Genomic DNA, 21370 nt, shown 5'->3' with positions numbered 1-21370 from the left:
ATTGAAAAGGTCAGACTTTATTTTATTACTCAGATTCTATTTTTATTTCCTAGGACTTGTTAACAGACTTTGCCAGTGGGACTATCTCTGAATTGTGCCCTTAAAAATATACCCCTTCTTTTGACTTTTTTTCTCCCTTGCTCATCCTTCATCCAGGAACATGGGCTTGGTAGTAAGTCACCTTCACCGCAGAGATGACACCACATCCAAGGTGGACAGGGCAACAAGCTTGAAAGAACCTGGGTCCCAACACCATGGTGCTGCTATATTGATCCTGGACTAAGCCATTGTTATTTTGAATCTTTTTTATAACAACCAAAACTTTGTACTGATACATCTGTGAAGCAGTAGGAACATGTATCACTCAAGTGCCTTTGTGTTGCAAATAACAAAGTCAATCTAGACTGTCAGAACAATAAAGAAGTCTTTTGACTGATGAAACTGGAAGCTAGAGGTAGGCAGGCTTCATTTCAGTTCAGTTGCTCAGTCGTGTCTGACTATTTGCGACCCCATGGACTGCAGCACACCAGGCTTCCCTGTCCATCACCAACTCCCGGAGCTTGCTCAAACTCATGCCCATTGAGTCGGTGATGCCATCCAACCATCTCATCTTCTGTCATCCCCTTTTTCTCCTGCCTTCAATCTTTCCCAGCATCAGACTCTTTTCCAATGAGTCAGTTCTTCACATCAGGTGGGCAAAGTATTGGAGTTTCAGCTTCAGCGTCAGTCTTTCCAATTCAGGGGTGATTTAATACCATGGCTTATGATACTTTCAGGGCTCTGATGCTTTTGTCCATAATTCTTTCCATCTGTCTTCTTCTGTAAGTCAGCAAGATATTGCTAGCAGTTCTTAGGGCTACATGTATTTGTTAACATCCAAAAGTGGAGTGGGATACAGTGGGATGGGAGAGCTTCTTGTTCCTCCATAATTGAACAACAAAATTGAGTTTCATTTTGACTGGAAAAAATTTAGGTTACATGTCTATACCTGAATTAGTCACTGTGGCCATGAAAATTCTATATACCTATTGACTTATCTTTGAGTTATCAAGAACTGTGGTATACCATTCTGGATAGCTTCAGTCCCTGAGCATCTGTGAGCCTGGAGGAAGGGTCAGTCTAACTTAGGACTCTGGTTGCTAATCAGTGCTGTTCTGGGGAAGCATCTAGACAATATCCACTAGTAAAGATGGGCAGACCTAAGGAGAGAGAGTGGGACTTATGTGGCTTGGAGTGGGGTTCAAACCTTGTGGTGGTGGTATTCAGTCACTAAGTCGTGTCTGACTCTTTTCAACCCCATGAACTGCAACATGCCAGACCTCCTTGTCCTTCATTATCTTTTGGAGTTTGCTCAGACTCCTGTCCACTGAGTCAGTGATGCCATTCAACTATCTCATCCTCTGTTGTCCACTTGTCCTCAATCTTTCCCAGCATCAGGGTCTTTTCCCAGGGTCTTTGCATCAAAGTACTGGAGCTTCAGCTTCAGCGTCATCCTTCCAGTGAATATTCAGGGTTGATTTCCTTTAGGATTGACTGGCTGTATAAAGTTGGATGGGGCTACTACAGAATGTGTTTGCAACTTATGATCAGGTTTTGTTTATAACATGGGCATTTGGGCTGAGTCTAAAGCAGGGCTCAAAGAAGGTGATTTTTGAGTGTAGCACAACAGCAAGTGTAAATCAATATAATGACCCCTAGGAAATTCTAAGGGAATGTATGTCTGGGTAGATTTTTTATCTTATTACTCTGTGTGGTGTTTGTATAATCCTGAGAAAGTAGTGGTGTTTTTGTGAATTCCCTGTTAAAAGGTCCTGGGCACAGGGAATAAAACTAAGTGATTAAAAACATACCCACACACTTACATACAGTAATCAGTCTCTTACTAGATTTCTAAGGTTAGGAATTAATTTTTGTTGTTGATGTTGCTCTTGTTTTGATTTTGGCCTAAATTATCCAGATAGTTAACACACCATCTACTTTTTCTTGGCTGAATAGACCTGAAATGGAGCCTGCTGCTTCTGTACTTAAGAAAAAAGGGTTGCATTTATACTTTAACCCACCTTTGATTCTAAGAGCAGGTGAAAGTAAAGGTGGAGAGATAATTTACATGTCCTGAACCATCTGCCTGTGCCCAGTATAGAGCTCTGCTGTCACTTGGCAGGATGAGTAAAACTGAGAAGTCAGGTTTCTATAGGGAAAGAGATCTTAGTTTTGTCTAGAACAAGGTAAAATACTACATTTTTGTTTTAAAAAATTTGTGTTCTGGGCAAATACTAAATTTTGTTTCTCAGTTGAATTACTATGATATGTGTTCCTAAGATTTTGCCAGTTTCAGTAATTTATCTCTAGCATTGTCATGGTCTGACCTTGGGACCAAAGTGAATCAATTGCTTAAACCAGTATTTTTAGAGCCTTTAAAAAAAATCAGGCTGAAATTGTCACATGACTTCAGGGAGGTGTCATTGTCTTATTACCCTGTTGTTGGCACATGAAGTAATATAGATCCAGCATGACACAGAATGAAAAGGAAACTTTATTGTTCATCCTGGAGGCCACAGAAGAAAATCTCCTTTTAACAATTCTCCTTACTTATAGAAATATATTTACTAGAACTCCAAGGAAATCTGGAAAGTATTATTGACCATTTTGTGCTTCCTACTAGTACTTTCTGAAGGATCGTGCCTTTAAATTCTATTTTTTGAGGTCATAATATTCACCCTTAAGTGGGATTATGTTGGAAATATGTTGATAACACCTTGGAATTTTTTATGAAATCAGAATGACAGTAAATATAAAGAAAGCATGAAATGGGGGATTTTGAGTCCTCTTTTCAGAATTGAACCATAAAGAGTGTTGTTGATTCTAGTTTAAATTTCCAGTGATACTAAGGCAGTTGTTATCTTGTCTTCTTTTATAAATACCTGAAGCTTACCTAATTAAATATGTTCAGTTCTTCATTTGGTTTTCATGTTTACTTACACTTATACACACATACATGCAAATATATATGTGTGTGTGTGTGTGTGTGTGTGTGTATATATATAGAGAGAGATAGATCGGAGAAAGCGATGGCACCCCACTCCAGTACTCTTGCCTGGAAAATCCCATGGACGGAGGAGCCTGGTAGGCTGCAGTCCATGGGGTCGCAAAGAGTTGGACACGACTGAGTGACTTCACTTTCACGCATTGGAGAAAGAAATGGCAACCCACTCCAGTGTTCTTGCCTGGAGAATCTCAGGGACGGGGGAGCCTGGTGGTCTGCCGTCTATGGGGTTGCACAGAGTCAGACACGACTGAAGCGACTTAGCAGCAGCAGTAGATAAATAGATAGATAGATAGATCGATAGATCTTACTTCAGAGATCTTTTTTCTCCTCAGGTTTAACTGATAGTCTTTTCTGTTTTCTCTGTTGAAAAGTAAAACTTACTTAGAGTTACTTGGAGAGGAGAGTCTCTGATATATATAGCCTTAACTCTACTTCCAGGAGAAGATGGTGGAGTCAAGTCAGTCACAGAATCTCCCTCTCCCAAAAGCCAATGGCATTCAAAAAGATCAAATACAATTAAAAACCAGCAAAAGGTTTTTACCCCATTGACCGTAGCCTGCCAGGCTCCTCTGTCCATGGATTCTCCAGGCAAACATGTTGTTCAGTTGCTAAGTCACGTCCGACTATTTGAGACCCCATGAGCTGCAGCACACCAGGCTTCCCTGTCCTTCACCATCTCCTGGAGTTTGCTCAGACTCATGCCATTGAGTCTGTGACGCCATCCAACCATCTCATCCTTTCTCACCCCCTTCTCCTCTTGCTCTCGGTTGTTCCCAGCATCAGGCTCTTTTCCAATGAGTCGGCTCTTCATTTCAGGTAGCCAAAGTATTGGAGCTTCAACTTCGGCATTAATTCTTCCAATTAATATTCAGGGTTGATTTCCTTTAGGATTGACTGGTTTGATACTGGAGTGGGTAGTCATTCCCTTCTCCAGGGGATCAAACCCGGGTCTCCTACATTGGCAGGCAGATTCTTTACCATCTGAGTCACCAGGGGAGCCCCCAAAATATGCTGTCTGCCATCATATAAAGGCAGAGGTACAGCTTCCTATGGGGCTTCCCTGATGGCTCAATGGTAAAGAACACACCTGCCAATGCAAGAGACACAAGAGATGCGGGTTCGATCCCTGGGTAGGGAAGATTCCCTGGAGAAGGAAATGGCAACCCACTCCAGTATTCTTTCCCAGCGACTCCTATGGACAGGAGAGCCTGGCTACAGTCCATGGGGTCACAAAAGAGTCAGAAACGACTTAGTGACTAAAACAATAGCTTCCTACAGTATAACAGCTGGGGAAAAAAAGAAGCACAAGACTCCAGGAAACTTCATGTCTCCTAATTTCATTCCTTTATTTCCCATTCCCCTTGAGGGAATAGAACGTGAATGGACTAAGTCCTAAGAAGTCTCTCTAATGCTCTTCAGTTTACTTAGAAGCCCTGAGAGAAAATTTGAAAAGCCCTCTCTATGCCGTTAGTGTCTCACCAAAGAGAGAAAAAACATCAAGACTAACCTTTATGAAACAGATCAGGTGGAAGAAAAGCTGAGAGGAAATGAGGAGTGACTGTAATTACCCTGCATCATCCTCAAAGGTGATGCTGTGAAAGTGCTGCACTCGATATGCCAACAAATTTGGAAAACTCAGCAGTGGCCACAGGACTGGAAAAGGTCAGTTTTCGTTCCAATGCCAAAGAAAGGTAATGCCAAAGAATGCTCAAACTACCGCACAATTGCACTCATCTCACATGCTAGTAAAGTAATGCTCAAAATTCTCCAAGCCAGGCTTCAGCAATACGTGAACTGTGAACTTCCAGATGTTCAAGCTGGTTTTAGAAAAGGCAGAGGAACCAGAGATCAAATTGCCAATATCCGCTGGATCATCGAAAAAGCAAGAGAGTTCCAGAAAAACATCTATTTCTGCTTTATTGACTATGCCAAAGCCTTTGACTGTGTGGATCACAATAAACTGTGGGAAATGCTGAAAGAGATGGGAATACCAGACCATCTGACCTGTCTCTTGACAAACCTGTATGCAGGTCAGGAAGCAACAGTTAGAACTGGACATGGAACAACAGGCTGGTTCCAAATAGGAAAAGGAGTACGTCAAGGCTGTATATTGTCACCCTGCTTATCTGACTTATATGTAGGGTACATCATGAGAAACACTGGGCTGGAAGAAACACAAGCTGGAATCAAGATTGCCGGGAGAAATATCAATAACCTCAGATATGCGGATGACACCACCCTTATGGCAGAAAGTGAAGAAGAACTAAAGAGCCTCTTGATGAAGGTGAAGGAGGAGAGTGAAAAAGTTGGCTTAAAGCTCAACGTTCAGAAAACTAAGATCATGGCATCTGGTCCCATCACTTCATGGGAAATAGATGGGGAAACAGTGGAAACAGTGTCAGACTTTACTTTTTTGGGCTCCAGAATCACTGCTGATGGTGACTGCAGCCATGAAATTAAAAGACGCTTACTCCTTGAAAGGAAGGTTATGGCCAACCTAGATAGCATGTTTAAAAGCAGAGACATTACTTTGCCAACAAAAGTCCGTCTAGTCAAGGCTATGGTTTTTCCAGTGGTCATGTATGGATGTGAGAGTTGGACGGTGAAGAAAGCTGAGCGCCGCAGAATTGATGCTTTTGAACTGTGGTGTTGGAGAAGACTCTTGAGAGTCCCTTGGACTGCAAGGAGATCCAATCAATCCATCCTAAAAGAGATCAATCCTGGATGTTCATTGGAAGGTCTGATGTTGAAGCTGAAGCTCCAATACTTTGGCCACCTCATGCGAAGGGTTGACTCATTGGAAAAGACCCTAATGCTGGGTAGGATTGGGGGTGGGAGGAGAAGGGGACGACAGAGGATGAGATAGTTGGATGGCATCACCGACTCGATGAACATGGGTTTGGGTAGACTCCGGGAGTTGGTGATGGACAGAGAGGCCTGGCATGCTGCAATTCATGGGGTCGCAGAGCGTCGGACATGACTGAGCGACTGAACTGAACTGAATTATCTCCAGCATTAACAGTGATTTAGCCAACTGAAGGCGGAGAAGGCAATGGCAACCCACTCTAGTTCTCTCCCCTGGAAAATTTCAGGGACAGGGGAGCCTGGTGGGCTGCCATCTATGGGGTCGCACAGAGTTGGACACAACTGAAGCAACTTAGCAGCAGCAGCAGCAGCATTGTTAGACCATAGGAGATATTAATGTGTCCAGAATGCTTTTCTTTGGCCTCTGTTAGCTGGGAAGAGAGTGGGATCCACTATTGGGAAAAAGAAGGTGATGCTGAGAAGGTAGATCCTGGGTCTGAATGAAGTTTCCTTGGCTCTGCCTTTTTGGTAAACTGGGAAAATGAGTATAATGTCCCTTGGCATAGGGTGAATTAGAAAGTGTACCCCCAGATGCTAGTTCTTTATTTATTCTGAGCAGAGATTTGAAAGCAACAGGCAGGTCAACTAGCCAAACTTCCGATAGGCCCAGCTGAACTCACTCCTACATAGAAACCGAACTTCATAAATCTCTGACTGAAAATGGGGTCAGATACTATGGAGGAGAGCCAAGAAGCAGTTATACTTTCTTGACAGAGGACTGTTCAGGTTCAACATGAGCAAGATGAAGGCAAATGCAAGGAAACTAGGCAAGGGAAAAGGAGCAGAAAGGAAAACCAAGGAGAGGAGGATAGAATACCGGCGTTCCGGAAGTACACTAGCTGTGACATGGAAACATGTGAGCTAAATGTTGCTTTTTTGTATAAAGAACTTTCAAAAGCTTGAATTCAGTGAAAAGGGAAACAAAGACAAGTTGATACACCTACAGAATGAGATAAGGAAATGTCAGAGTCACAAGGAAATTGAGGGGCTGAAACCTTGCTGTTATCCCAGTGAGGAATAATTTAGAAAACAGTTGACAGAAGACAGTCATGGATAAAACCTGCAATAATGACATAGAGGGAAGGTTTGAAATAGTCAGTAGTTGTAAAGGGAAAGATAAAGATTTAAATATTGGTAGGGTGATTTAAACACTACCAAGGAAAATTGATAAACCAAGTTAGGAATAGTATAAAAGGGACAGAAAAAATACTCGAAGAAATTACTACTCTCCCAATTCTGAAATAACTGGTTCTTTAGATTAAAAGAACATACTGTGTTCCAGTACAAATTGATACAGAAACATCAATACCATTACATACATTCTCTGATTAAACTTTGAAGCTAGAGAATGAATTCTGCAAGCATCTTCTTCACGCATAAAAACAAATCACCTAAAAGTAGGAAAAATCAGACTCATCTCATAATTCTCCAAGACAGCAGTCAAAGCCAAGGGAAAGTGGAGCAAAGTGTGCAAAGTTTTGAAGAAAAAGAGTGATTTGAGAATTTAATGTAATTATTACTTTAAAATTTAATTATAAAAAAGAAAAAAAGAAAATCTCCTCTTGTAGCCACTTGGAAATAACTACTATTAATTTTTTTTCCCATTCCTTTTTCCTAAGTGTGTATGTATATCAGACATAATGAATGACTATGTTGTTATCATTTAAAATTATATGATTGCTGATAAGTTAAATGTTCCAAGACACATATCTAGACTCTAAGTTTAGTATGTGTATCATCCCAGTCTTCAGTTTTATAATTCATGTGTATACCTATAAAAACCATACAACCTTTCTGTGTTTTCTTTAATGTATATAAATAGTATCACTCTGTATGCATCATTTTCAACTTGATTCATCTTTTAACAATTTTAGATCAATCTTCATTAACACTGTTAATGTTCCTTATTCTTTTTAACTTACATATTTTCTTATATTGTTATAGATATTAATTGTTTCTAATTATGTTAGTTTAACAAATAAAGTGGCATTAGACATCCTTAGATGTCTATGCACAAATGTGACCATTTCGCTAGGGTAAATATTAGAATTTCTAAGTTGGCAGGGTTGGTGTATTTTTAGTGTGTTCCAAGCATGTTACCCAGCCAAATTGTTGTTGAAGTCTAAGGCCAACAGGGTATTTTCAAACATGCAAGAACTCCAGCAAATACTTTCTAGAGAAACATTCATTTCAACCAGGCTATCAAACTTACTTGCATAAAAGTTTCCAAAGTATTCTCTTATGATTTGCTTTGTTTTCCTTGGTTAAGTTTTCTTAAAGGATAAAAAGCATATGGTCTTTTAACATATGTCGATATGTACTTGATACAATTCAATTTTTTAAAAAAATGAACGAACAACTTTTAGCAAACTAGGAATAAATAACCATTTTCTTAACATTGGTTTTAAAAAAAAGCATACAGCGTTAAAAGTTTTCTCATTAAAATCATGAGCAAATTCTTTATCCTTATTACTTAGCATTTCCCTGCTTTGACAAATGCATTTAGACCAAAGAAAGAAATAGGGAAAATACTGTATAGCAAGAAAACCAGAGAGAATGAAGCTAAAAAACTGCAAATATTATCAGAATATGGTAAGCTCACTCATTACATAATTGTTAAAGACATAAGTAATAGAAAATATAAAGGATGAAGAGATGCTATTATAATAATAACCAAATTATAAAAATATATAGGAAAAAATTAACAATATTACATAATATGCAAAAGCCTGGTGTAAAATTAACATCAAAAACCTACCAGAGGACATACGAGAAGACTTATGTAAATTTGTGCCTTATTCTTGAACAGGAAAACTCTAAAAGATGCTAATTTTCCTTAAATCTCTAAATAAATACTAGAAATCAAGATATCCATTTTGGAATTTGACAAAGTCATAATCAAGTCCATCTGGAAAAATACATCTGTAAGAAGCCAAATTACAGGCAGAGGGGAATGATAACCAGTCAAAATCAGATGGAGCTCTAATAACCAAAACTGTTTAGAGCTGAAAAATAGAGAAGTGGAAATATATACAAATTCTAGAAGTAAACTCAAATTCATATTAATATTTGGTATTAAAAAATGAAGTATTTGAATTTAATATAATAAAAGATATTATAACTGGCCAATTTGCTTAGCTACCAAAGAGAAAAAAGAAAACCTTTTTTAAAAAAAATAGAGAACTAGGGGACTTCCCTGGTGGTCCAGTTGTTGGGACTTTGCCTTCCAAAGCAGGGGGTGCAGGTTCCATCTCTGGTTGGGGAGCTAAAATACCACATGCCTTCAGCCAGAAAGCAAAACATAAAACAAAAGCAAATTCAACAAAGACTTTAAAAATAGTCCACATCAAAAAAGGTATTTTAAAAAATAGAGAACTGGACAAAGAATATAAACAGGAATTTCATAGAAAAATAAATGTGAATGACAAACAAACATGAAAAACAAGCAAAATGCTGTGATTATATCCTTCATAATAAATATCAGATGTTACTTTTCATGCGATTAATGGCATGCTTTTGGCATTTGCTAACCCTCAGTGTTGGCCAGGGTGAGTGGAAGCAAGAAGTCTCATGCTGTGGGTAGGTGTGCAGGTTAGTGCATTATTTTTAAGGAAATAATTGGCAGTATTCTTAACAGAAAAAAAATTGCATATACCTTTCACTTTAGCAGCCCTGTTGCTGGAAATTTACCCTCTGGATAAATTTGCAAAAATATAAGTTTATGTGTACAAGGATGTTTATTGAGCATTTATTATCCTTCAATAATATTGAAATGTTATTACTATAAAATGCTGAGAAAAAATTAAATATTCACTGATAGGGGTCAGGTTAAAAAAATTAGAGTATATTCATTCTGTGGAATACCTGTGCATCATTGCAGAGAATGAGGCAAATCTATAATCACACATGTGGAAAGAGCTCTGAGATGAATTGTTTGATGGAAAAAAAAGCAGTGGGAAAAATCACATGTCGCATAATCCTTCTGTGCAAATAAAGAGTAAGAGGTTTTGACACAGGTATAGGGATAGGAAAAGAAACAGAGATTGTTTAGGCTAATCAAGGTATATAAGAATTTCCTGAGGGGCACACAAAAATATACAATGATAGAGTATCAGAAGGGGAGGAAGCATTTTCTTTCCATCTGATGTCTTTGTCCTGTTTGCATGTTTAACTATGGTCTGGGCTCCCATAGTTAAAAGGGTTATACAAATTACAGGGCCTACACCTACTCCTTTTTCTCCCCATGAGGGGAGTATGTGTCTACCACATTCATGGCCTTTTCTTTAGTTCTGACTTCAGTGGCAGGTGAGAGCTGCATAAAAGAAAGAGAGATCAGGCTTCACTTCTGTTACTAATACCAGTGATCACTGACATTTACTGAGTGCTGATTGTTTTGAGCACTTCCCAGACACAGTCTTCAGTTCCTGCACTCATGGACCCATGAGACTAGTACTATTTTCCTGTCCATTTGGCGAAAGAATTCTACCATTTAGGACCACATGGATGGACCTGGAAGACATTATGCCGAGTGAAGAAAGTCAGAGAAGGACAAATGTCATACAATTTCTCTCATATGAGGCATCGGAAATAGTCAAAGGTATAGAAGGAGACAATGGAATGATGGTTACCAGGGGTAGGGGGAGGGAGATACGGGGAGTTGTTGTTCAATGCATATAAAGTTATAATTGTACAAGAAGAGTAAGTTCCAGAGATCTGCTGTATAAAACAGTTAATAATATGATATTGTGGACTTAAAAATTTATTAGGAGGATGTGTGCTAAGTTGCTTCAGTTGTGTCCTACTCTTTGTGACCCCATGAACTGTAGCCCACCAGGCTTCTCTGTCCATGGGGTTCTCCAGGCAAGAATACTGGAGTGGGTTGCCATGCCCTCCTCCAGAGGATCTTCCCAACCTGGGGATCCAACCTGCGTCTCTTGTATCTCCTGCATTGACAGGCAGATTCTTTATTACTAGTGTTATGAGGGTAGATTTCACATTAACAGTTCTTACCACAAAAACAAAAGCAAATGAAAAAGGAGCACAGGAAACTTGTGGAGGTGATAGATATATTTATTACTTGGATTGTGGTGATGATAATACAAGTATATACATTTGTCTAAACTCAGCAAATTGTAAACATTAATTATGTACAATTTTTCTTTACCAATTATATATAAATAAAGCTGGGGGAGGGGAACAAACCTTAGTCTTCTGAAGTTTACAGACTTGTAGTTACTTGCCCAGGTGTTCACCTGCCTAACAAACAGATCAGAGGTTCAAACCCTGATGTGCTTAACCTCAGCTAGAGCTTTCAACATTATTACACTTCCTCTGTTACACTCTTCAGAGGACAGCTCAGCTCCAGGGTGAGTCAGAGTTCCCTGGCCCCAGGAAAACCACCATTTATGACTTCTTTTTCTTGATAGGGATGTTTTTCAGGTTCCAAATACTGACTCAGATGGACTTTGGGAAATGCAGCTCCTTTATAAGCAGAGGACCATCTGCACTCAATGCTCTTTGCAATAATATATGTACAGCGGGATTTTCTTAGGTACTTTTCTGTCCCTTGTTTGTTTTCTCCAAATAATTCCTGATTGCTCAATTTTACAGTTGTCAGGACCATTTTTGGCTCTTCAAATCTATATTTTTGGAGTTACTCATTTTGCTTTAGTTCAGTTACTGAGTTCTGATATGATAACCTTGGAGCTAAACACCCAGGCAAGTTGCTATTTTTCTTTCACAATGGCTGCGTTGCTCAGACAGCAAAGGTGAAATAATTGGCCAGAGGTTTGTGCTGATGATAGAGTTTTAGCTTACATATTCGTCAAACTCTTTGAACAAAAATTAAAGGGGAATTTTTCACAGGTTATACATTTTTGCCTTGTGTTCTTGCCTCTTCTTTATCTTACAGTCTTACCCTTTCTCATAATTCTTTTCTGCCCTTCCCTAAAATCTAGACGCTGAAAGGGACCTTGACAAGACCAGCTGTAATCTTCCCTATAAATAGTTATAGTGGTGATGATGATGATAATGATAATAATAATACCAATTGGGAGCCCATTATGGATCATGCATTGTTGCAAGTAATTTATATCCAGTATCATTTATTTCTGCATAAAAGATAGAGAAGCAGAGGCCTATTCTTCTGCTACTATAATCCTAATTGTAACTGCCATTTACTGACTACTGTGAGGTGGGTCTATTCACTCCGTTTTATAGATAAGTAAAAGCTCTAAAATGTTGCACCCAAAGTCACGTAATAGTAAGTAGTGTCACTGGAATTCAAACCTAGGCCTCTCTGAGTGCAAACCCTTTTTCCTTTCCATGGACTTCTGTTCAAGATACGATTTCATCTTCGACGCACAAATTGGTTTTAGTAAAGTCTAGCAGGATGCCGGTCCTTTTCTCTGTTGCCTATGATCCTCATTGGGCCATTGACCTCAGTGAATTATCGATGGAATCTTGCCCCTTCTAGGGGCTTCCCTGATATCTCAGTTGGTTAAGAATCTGCCTGCGATGCAGGAGACCCCAGTTCGATTCCTGGGTCAGGAAGATCCGCTGGAGAATGGATAGGCTACCCACTCCAGTATTCTTGAGCTTCCCTTGTGGCTCAGCTGGTAAAGAATCTGTCTGCAATGCAGGAGACCTGGGTACGATCTCTGCATTGGGAAGATCCCCTGGAGAAGGGAAAGGCTACCCACTCCAGTATTCTGGCCTGGAGAATTCCATGTACTGTATAGTCCATGGGGTTGCAACGAGTCGGACAGGACTGAGTGACTTTCACTTTCACTGCCCCTTCTAGATAGTGAGGCAAAGGGCTTCTTTCTTCATCTTCCTTTTCACGGATTAAAGGGAAAATTTTGGACTTTATGGCCAATGAAAGAACATTCAGGAAAGATTTTTGAAAGAAAGATGAAAGGACTGCTTCTGTGGGTGACCCAATGTTGCCCATGCCTGCTAGATCTTCAGAACTCACTCTCATGCATGCTTTCCTAAGACACACCGTTAAGAGCTCCTATCTTGGAGTTGAACAACATCAGACTGACCTTCATAGATGAGTAGAAGGGTTGAAGTGTCATGTATTGGAAAAAATAGAGGGTGTAAAGACAAGGCCAGTTCAAATTCCAGTTTTACCACTTGAGAACTGTCTGACTTTAAGCCAGTTACTTAACTTTTTCAGATTTAGTTTCTTTGTTTGTGTACTGTGAATAATAATAATTATAGAGTGCGTGATGGCAACTAAATAATAAAGTATGCAAAGTTTCCTTCAAATGAAGATATTTGTCATTTGATATGGAAGCCAGATTAATTCTGAGAGACATATTGATTTACTTAAATAGGTTTCCAAACAGATGGGAGAGAAACAAATGTACTTAGGTAGAGACAAAGCACCAGATGACAAAAATTTTTTTGGCACTTAGATTTTATATGTTTTACTTTTGTTATAATTTTTCATATGGGTTTTAGCAATGCACTTGTGTCATTAGGTACTAAAATTAACTCCTGTAATGCAAGATGAGACTGTTTTAAGAAGAAGAAAAATGAATTTAGTGTTGCAGGAAGAATTAAGTGAAACAGCTTGAGCACTGATCAGTTTTATTGATTAGATCAATATAATGGAAAACACATAATTTGTAAATGGAAAAGGTGTTCCATTTATGTTCCAGTACCTGCTGCATTAAGGCTGGTAAAAATTCAGCCTTATATTTTTAATTATAAGACAACATATTTTCAGTTATAAGACACAGAAACCTTTCTGTTGGAAGCAGTTACTGCAAGATTCATCCAGTAAGGTTAATTCTGGATCAAGGTTTACAAGGTCATTGGATCAGTGAAAATAGGTAAAATTGAAAACAAAAAGTGACAATCAGTAACCAGAAATACATTTTTTATATTTATTTTTAGTTAGAGGATAATTACAATATTCTGATGGCTTTTGCAATGTAACAGCATAAATCGGAATTAGGTATACATACGGCCCCTCCCTGTTGAATCCCCCTCCCACCCGCCTCCACATCCCACCCCTCTAGGTTGTCACAGAGCACTGGGCTTTGGGTTCCCTGTGTCATACATCATACATCGAGCTCCCACTGGTTGTCTAGTTTACATACGGTGATGTTTCTGTTTCAGTGCTATGCTCTCAAATCATCCCACCCTCTCCTTCCCCACTGTGTCCAAAATATCTGTGTCTCCTTTGCTGCCCTGCAAGTAGGATCATCAATACTATGTTTCTAAATTACGTATATGCATTAATATACGGTATTTGTCTTTCTCTTTCTGACTTACTTCACTCTGTATAATAGGCTCTGGGTTCATCCACTTCATTAGAACTGACTCAAATGCATTCCTTTTTATAGCAGATTAATATACATGGAAATCTTCCTGAATCTAAGACTTTCTTTTACTAAAATGTATCAATTAAAATAGAATCATAAGTCCAAGAAGTTTACCAGTTCCCATTTCAATTTCTGTCCTATATTTCCTGCATTATATGCCTTAGTGGTTACAGGATCAAAGTATCACTAATTACTTTTCAGCCACTAAGAGTCACTTAGTTCAGTCACTCAGTCGTGTCCGACTCTTTGCGACCCCATGAATCGCAGCACGCCAGGCCTCTCTGTCCATCACCAACTCCCAGAGTCCACCCAAACCCATGTCCATCGAGTCGGTGATGCCATCCAACCATCTCATCCTCTGTCGTCCCCTTCTCCTCCCGCCCCCAATCCTACCCAGCATTAGGGTCTTCTCCAATGAGTCAACCCTTCGCATGAGGTGGCCAAAGTATTGGAGTTTCAGCTTCAACATCAGTCCTTCCAATGAACACCCAGGATTGATCTCCTTTAGGATGGATTGATTGGATCTCCTTGCAGTCCAAGGGACTCTCAAGAGTCTTCTCCAACACCACAGTTCAAAAGCATCAATTCTTCGGCACTCAGCTTTCTTCACCGTCCAACTCTCACATCCATACATGACCACTGGAAAAACCATAGCCTTGACTAGATGGACTTTTGTTGGCAAAGTAATGTCTCTGCTTTTAAATATGCTATCTAGGTTGGCCATAACCTTCCTTCCAAGGAGTAAGCGTCTTTTAATTTCATGGCTGCAGTCACCATCAGCAGTGATTTTGGAGCCCAAAAAAATAAAGTCTGACACTGTTTCCACTGTTTCCCCATCTATTTCCCATGGAGTGATGGGACCAGATGCCATGATCTTAGTTTTCTGAATGTTGAGCTTTAAGCCGACTTTCTCACTCTCCTCTTTCACCTTCATCAAGAGGCTCTTTAGTTCTTCTTCACTTTCTGCCATAAGGGTGGTGTCATCCGCATATCTGAGGTTATTGATATTTCTCCCGGCAATCTTGATTCCAGCTTGTGTTTCTTCCAGCCCAGCGTTTCTCATGATGTACTCTGCATATAAGTTAAATAAGCAGGGTGACAATATACAGCCTTGACATACTCCTTTTCCTATTTGGAACCAGTCTGTAGTTCCATGTCCAGTTCTAACTGTTGCTTCCTGACCTGCATACAGATTTCTCAAGAGGCAGGTCAAGTGGTCTGGTATTCCCATCTCTTTCAGAATTTTCCACAGTTTGTGTTGATCTACACAGTCAAAAGCTTTGGCATAGTCAATAAAGCAGAAATAGATGTTTTTCTGGAACTCTCTTGCTTTTTCAATGATCCAGCAGATGTTGGCAATTTGATCTCTGGTTCCTCTGCCTTTTCTAAAACCAGCTTGAACATCTGGAAGTCCACAGTTCACGTATTGCTGAAACCTGGCTTGGAGAATTTTGAGCATTACTTTACTAGTGTATGAGATGAGTGCAATTGTTTCACAAAAGGGAATTTTCAGTATGGAAAAGAAACACTGCTAAATTTCCGTTCCAAAAGGCTTGTGCAAAGTGTACTCCCAAAATATATCCTAGTAATATTTTCCCCACAGTACACAAAACCCAAAAGATGTAGCAACAAAGATTCACAGGTTTGACCACATGTAAGCTAAAATTTCTGTACAGCCAAAGACACAATAATTAAAGTTGGAAACAGTGAGAATGGAGATTGTTGAAACTATATATATAAAGATGAGATCAATAATCAAAACACATTAAGAGTGTCAACACAGTAATATAAAAAAGACAAATGATCTAATAAAAATATACAAAGGATATGAAGAGTCATTGCACAGAGGAAGAAATGACAAATAGCCAATAAACATTTGTAAAGATTCATACCTTTGTTGGAAACCAGGAAAATGCACACTCAAACCTTGAAATATATATTTTTTGGCTACCAGATTGGAAAATTTTAACATTATAAGATTTTATTTTGTTCATTTTTCCATTTATTTGTCTATACCACACTGTGTTTATTGCTAGAGATTTATAATACATTTTGCTAGCCAGTGAGGAAAATGCCCCTTCATAATCTCTTCCTTGTGTGTTCCTCAAAGGAAGGAACAATATCCTTGGTTGTGGCCCTCAGCAATATCCCTGTGTTATCAGGTGTCACTGGCCATACTCTCTTCCCTCCTTTGTTACCGGGAAAGCGGAAGGTTTTGTCTCATGTTTCCATTGCATCTGTGATTTTGATTCTGGAGACTGTTCCTTCAGTGTTCTCAAGAAGAAACCCCAATGTCCAAACCATTTTCTCAGTTACGTTTTTTTGTTGAAAATTAGACGGCTGTGAGAGAGGAAGTGAAGCATATCTGACATCAAACAGCTTTGACCACCTCACCTACTACTGCTCCTTTCTTCCCCTTTTCCACATCCCCAGTCATCTCACCCTACACCCCTTGGAAGAGTCAGGCATTAGCATTCCTCAGCACAACCAGCCTCCTGGGGAATGTAATCCAGGCATCACTCTAGCTGCTTATCCTGTGGGATGTGGCCTCACAGGGTCACTTTCTTGCCTAGTTCCCTCTCTGTGCCCCACTTGGTCCAGAATTTCAGTCTCCATCTTATTGCACATGCAGTGGAAATTTGGACGTATATATGATTGACAAAAACACATACACAGGCATGTAGGGATGGTAACACAGCAGAGGGAGCAAGAGATAGATCTGGATGAGAAACTTAACTATTGTGTGTTCTTCAACAGTGTTCTTCACCTCTTTCTGTCTTGCTTTCTTCATCTATACAATCAGATGGACAGAGCTTTCCTTATGTGGTTGTTGAGGGGTATAAATACAATGGTATATGCAAAGTGTGTCAAATGCTTAGCATAGCACAGGGGGTGAGGATAATCGGGGCCACTGTAGCCATCACTGAACCGTCACTTAACGTAGCCCACAGGTGGACTTGGCTCTAACCATTCCCACCTCCCCTTTGTGGATGATGCACAAGCACTCATTCTCCTCAGCAAAAGAGGGGAGCTCACAGATGAGTCAGGAAAGAGAAAAACTGCACCGACAAATAACTTGCAATTCTACAACATTCCATAGCAGCCACTTGAGAAAGGTGTTGGTGAAGTGCGTGTCTCTTCTTGCAGTAAAAGGGCAGCTATAAATGAAGGCCTCAGCCTGAAAAACAGACCATTATAGCCTCTTAGGAAATCAGAATTACATATTATTCTGCCTCATCCATTTGGTTGCATTTTGCCTCTTAATAATTAATTTAGGTAAGAGAGTTGGGATAAAAGGCTGACAACGCCTTTCCATTTCTGCAGCAATGTGCAGTGAAGTTTTATTGGTGCTTTAAGATGACTCTAGCTCTGTTAACCCAGGGGGGAAATTGCACTCTCTAAACTAAGGAGCTATTTAATCTTTTCAACTTTAATTCTTGCTCCTGGCTACTTTTCATTATAAAAGAAGAGTCTAAAACCAGGAGATTATAATGCAAATATGCTTTCTCCTTCCCATACATAGATTTATTGGATAGTGTTGCTGGGTAACCATCTTCCAAAAACAGTACCTGTATGACCCACCTTTCTGTACTGAGAATCTATATACTCTTATTGTATCTTCCCAAAATGTCTATCTTTACAGAGATGTTTCAAAAACTGCTGCTGCTGCTGCTGCTAAGTCACTTCAGTCGTGTCCGACTCTGTGCGACCCCATAGAGGGCAGCCCACCAGGCTCCCCCGTCCCTGGGATTCTCCAGGCAAGAACATTGGAGTGGGTTGCCATTGCCTTCTCCAGTTTCAAAAACTATCTGTTCTTTTTTTAAGTAATTCTAATGATGAAAGTGAAAGAGGAGAGTGAAAAAGTTGGCTTAAAGCTCAACATTCAGAAAGCTAAGGTCATGGCATCTGGTCCCATCACTTCATGGCAAATAGATAGAGAAACAGTGAAAACAGTGACAGACTTTATTTTGGGGGGCTCCAAAATCACTGCACTGACTGCAGCCATAAAATTAAAAGACGCTTGCTCCTTGGAAGGAAAGTTATGACCAACCTAGACAGCATATTAAAAAGCAGAGACATTACTTTGCCAACAAAGTTCCGTCTAGTCAAGGCTATGGTTTTTCCAGTAGTCATGTATGGATGTGAGAGTTAGACTGTAAACAAGGCTGAGCGCAGAAGAATTGAAGCTTTTGAACTGTGGTGTTGGAGAAGACTCTTGAGAGTCCCTTGGACTGCAAGGAGATCCAGCCAGTCCATCCTAAAGGAGATCAGTCCTGTGTGTTCACTGGAAGGACTGATGTTGAAGCTGAAACTCCAGTACTTTGGCTACCTGATGCGAAGAGCTGACTCATTTGGAAAGACCCTGATGCTGGGAAAGATTGAAGGCAGGAGAAGGGGATGACAGGGGATGAGATGGTTAGATGGCATCACCGACTCAATGGACCTGAGTTTGGGTAAACTCTGGGAGTTGGTGATGGACAGGGAGGCCTGACGTGCTGCAGTCCATGGGGTCGCAGAGAGTTGGACACGATTGAGTGACTGAATTGAACTGAACTGTCTAACCTAATCACTTCAGTGTTTTTATAGTTTTGATCAAGTCAGGCATCCAAGGAACTCAATGAAGAAAAGTAAATTTTAAATGATAGGCACATTATAAATTCTTATAATGAGGTGGGTGGGGGGTCCAGGAAGGGGAACACGTGTAAACCCATGGCTGATTCATGTCAATGTATGGCAAAAACTATTACAATATTGTAAAGTAATTAGCCCCCAACTAAAATAAATAAATTTATTAAAAAAAAATATCCAAAAAAAAATAATAAATGATAGGCACATTATAAATTCTTATAATTTGTAAATACCTTAACGGCAACTAATTAAAACAGGAATTTGGGGAAAAGGTACATGAAAAGTATCCATGGTTATTTGGAAGGAAACCAAATAGTGATCAGAATGGACTATTTCGTTTACAACAAGTGATGTGAACCATGTCAGAAGATGGGGCTGGATTTTGAAATAACATTCAGTAGGAAAAGCATAGGCTCAAAATTATATCCTAATTATAACTAAGTAAAACCAACATATATAGTAACAACAATTGGAACAGAACAATAAACAGTTGATGACTGAAATGCTTGAGATTTTTGTTTTTGTGAAGATATTAAAGAATACCATCGAGTGATTAAAAAAGAAATAAAATAGTCCAAGAGGTCTATTCTGATTTTTGTCCTGGTCTACTCTGAAAAAGTAAGAAGGAGATGGCTGAGTGATTAACGACCTGGGCTCTGGTGTCAGTGAGACCGGATTCAGATGCCCTACATTGTCCGTCTGACCTTGGTCCAAATATTTCCATTTTCTTATCTGCATAGGGAGGATAAGACATTAATTCCACAGGGTTGTTGTGGGACTAAATGAGATGACAGAAGTAAAAGGAGCTTTGTACATTCTGCTCATTATTATGATGTACTTTGTACTTACTATATATTATTCTATTAATTCTGCCTTCCTTGCAGGTGCCATGCATGAGAGTAGCATCCGCTAATAGTGCTATGAGGAAAAGGGTATGTGAAATCAGAATCTGCGAGGCTTTCATTCTACTTCTGAGTCAAATGCTTCCATCTCTAACACTGTATCTATTGCTGTTAACAAGTTGCAAGTAAAGGGAATAAATATTTGTGGAACTACTGGTTTTTCGACACCTTCCTGTATTCACCTTGCTCTCTATGATATAATTGGATTTCACTGCTGCCAAAATGAGTTTATGTTGTGTTGATTCACTGTCTCTTCTGTCCTTTACTTGCTAGAAGCAGTGAGAAGAAGCAAATAGAAATGGAGATGCCTTTAAATAGTTAAAAGAGAGTGGGAGAAAAGAAAAGCTGGTGAAGTGTATGTGCATAGACCTTGGTTCTCTACTTTCCATAGCTTCTTTGCTCAGTTAAAATGGTTTGGGTCCAAATTCTCTCTCAAGTTTGGTAACCACCAGCTTTGATTACCTCCTGGGGGTTGGCACCATTAGGTAACAGTTGCTACTGTTATGATTTTTCTTCCCCCAGACTTCCTTTTGGTTTCATGACAGTTGGATATAAATCCAAGATGACATGCAGTTTTATTCGTAGGGGCTTCTTTGGTGGCTCAGACAGTAAAGAATCTACCTGCAGTGCAGGAGACCCAGGTTCAATCCCTGGGTTGGAGAGATCTCCTGGAGAAGGGAATGGTTACCCACTCCAGTATTCTTGCCTGGACAATGCCATTAACAGAGGAGTCTGGCAGGCTATAGTCCATGGTGTTGCAAAGACTCTCTTTATTAGTAAACTCTCTTAATTTATTTGTTTTTAGGTTATGTACATGCTAAGGAAGCTAGGTTTCGGTACAAGCATTGCATCTCCTCTCTAGACCTGAGGACAGAATCTGGCACTCCTTGTCCACCATTGATGGCCACTGCAAAGGCTTCTTTCACAGCACAAATCACAGTCTCTTCTGTCAATTGGTTCAGCCTCCAGTAGTGTGGAAGCTCCCTGAGGACAAGGATCATGTGTTTTTACCTTCTATCCCTAGTACTTACGCAGTGCATGGCAAAAGAGTGGTGAATGAAGGACCAAGGCCAGAATGTTCAAGAAATAGCAATTAGTGCAGGGTTATCCACAAATTCTTTTCTCTCAAACCCTGCCCTACTATTAACTAGTGATGTAATCCTTGCTGAATCATTTAACATCTTTGCCTTAATGTTCTCCTCTGAGATTTCAGGGTGGAGGTAGAGGGAAGAAGAAAAACAATAAGGTTGTGAGCAGTCATTAAAGAAGTTGGCATTATATAGACAATTTAAATATGCATGCACAGAGCTAGACTGGGTTCTCTGAAAGAGGTCAGGCAAATTCTCAGAATCACTAAGCAGACTGGTAAGAATTTGCCAAAACACCATGAAAATGCCCCCAGAGGAGCTATCAGGAGGAGGGTCTGATTTTCCTTACATGGTTGGAAGCTTTTTCTCTTCTCTGTTGTTCCGAATAAAATTGTGCAGAACCAGTATCTCTTTTGCTGGCTCCTGTTCTTCAGTCTACATCAGAAATGTAGTCTTGGTTCCTTGGAATTCTGTCTTCCGTCTCTGCAGCCTTCTTTATGACCT

General features: G+C 39.7%; 1 protein-coding gene and 1 long non-coding RNA gene across 3 annotated transcripts in view; one reads left to right on the top strand and one right to left on the bottom strand.

The window, feature by feature from the left end:
- RTN1 (reticulon 1) overlaps window positions 1–21370 on the top strand; it is a 236708-nt gene that overhangs the window by 61409 nt on the left and 153929 nt on the right. The window lies entirely within an intron of this gene.
- On the bottom strand, window positions 16211–21328 carry LOC145513419 (uncharacterized). Its single transcript, XR_014059377.1, has 2 exons — window positions 21216–21328; window positions 16211–16587 (listed from the first exon to the last, which is right to left on the bottom strand). It is a non-coding gene; the product is annotated as an uncharacterized LOC145513419 (long non-coding RNA).

The sequence above is a fragment of the Giraffa tippelskirchi genome, chromosome 7 (assembly GCF_054371585.1).
Source record: "Giraffa tippelskirchi isolate mGirTip1 chromosome 7, T2T-mGirTip1v1.2.pri, whole genome shotgun sequence".
Lineage (NCBI taxonomy): Eukaryota > Metazoa > Chordata > Mammalia > Artiodactyla > Giraffidae > Giraffa > Giraffa tippelskirchi.
This window is presented reverse-complemented; position numbering and strand designations above follow the sequence as displayed.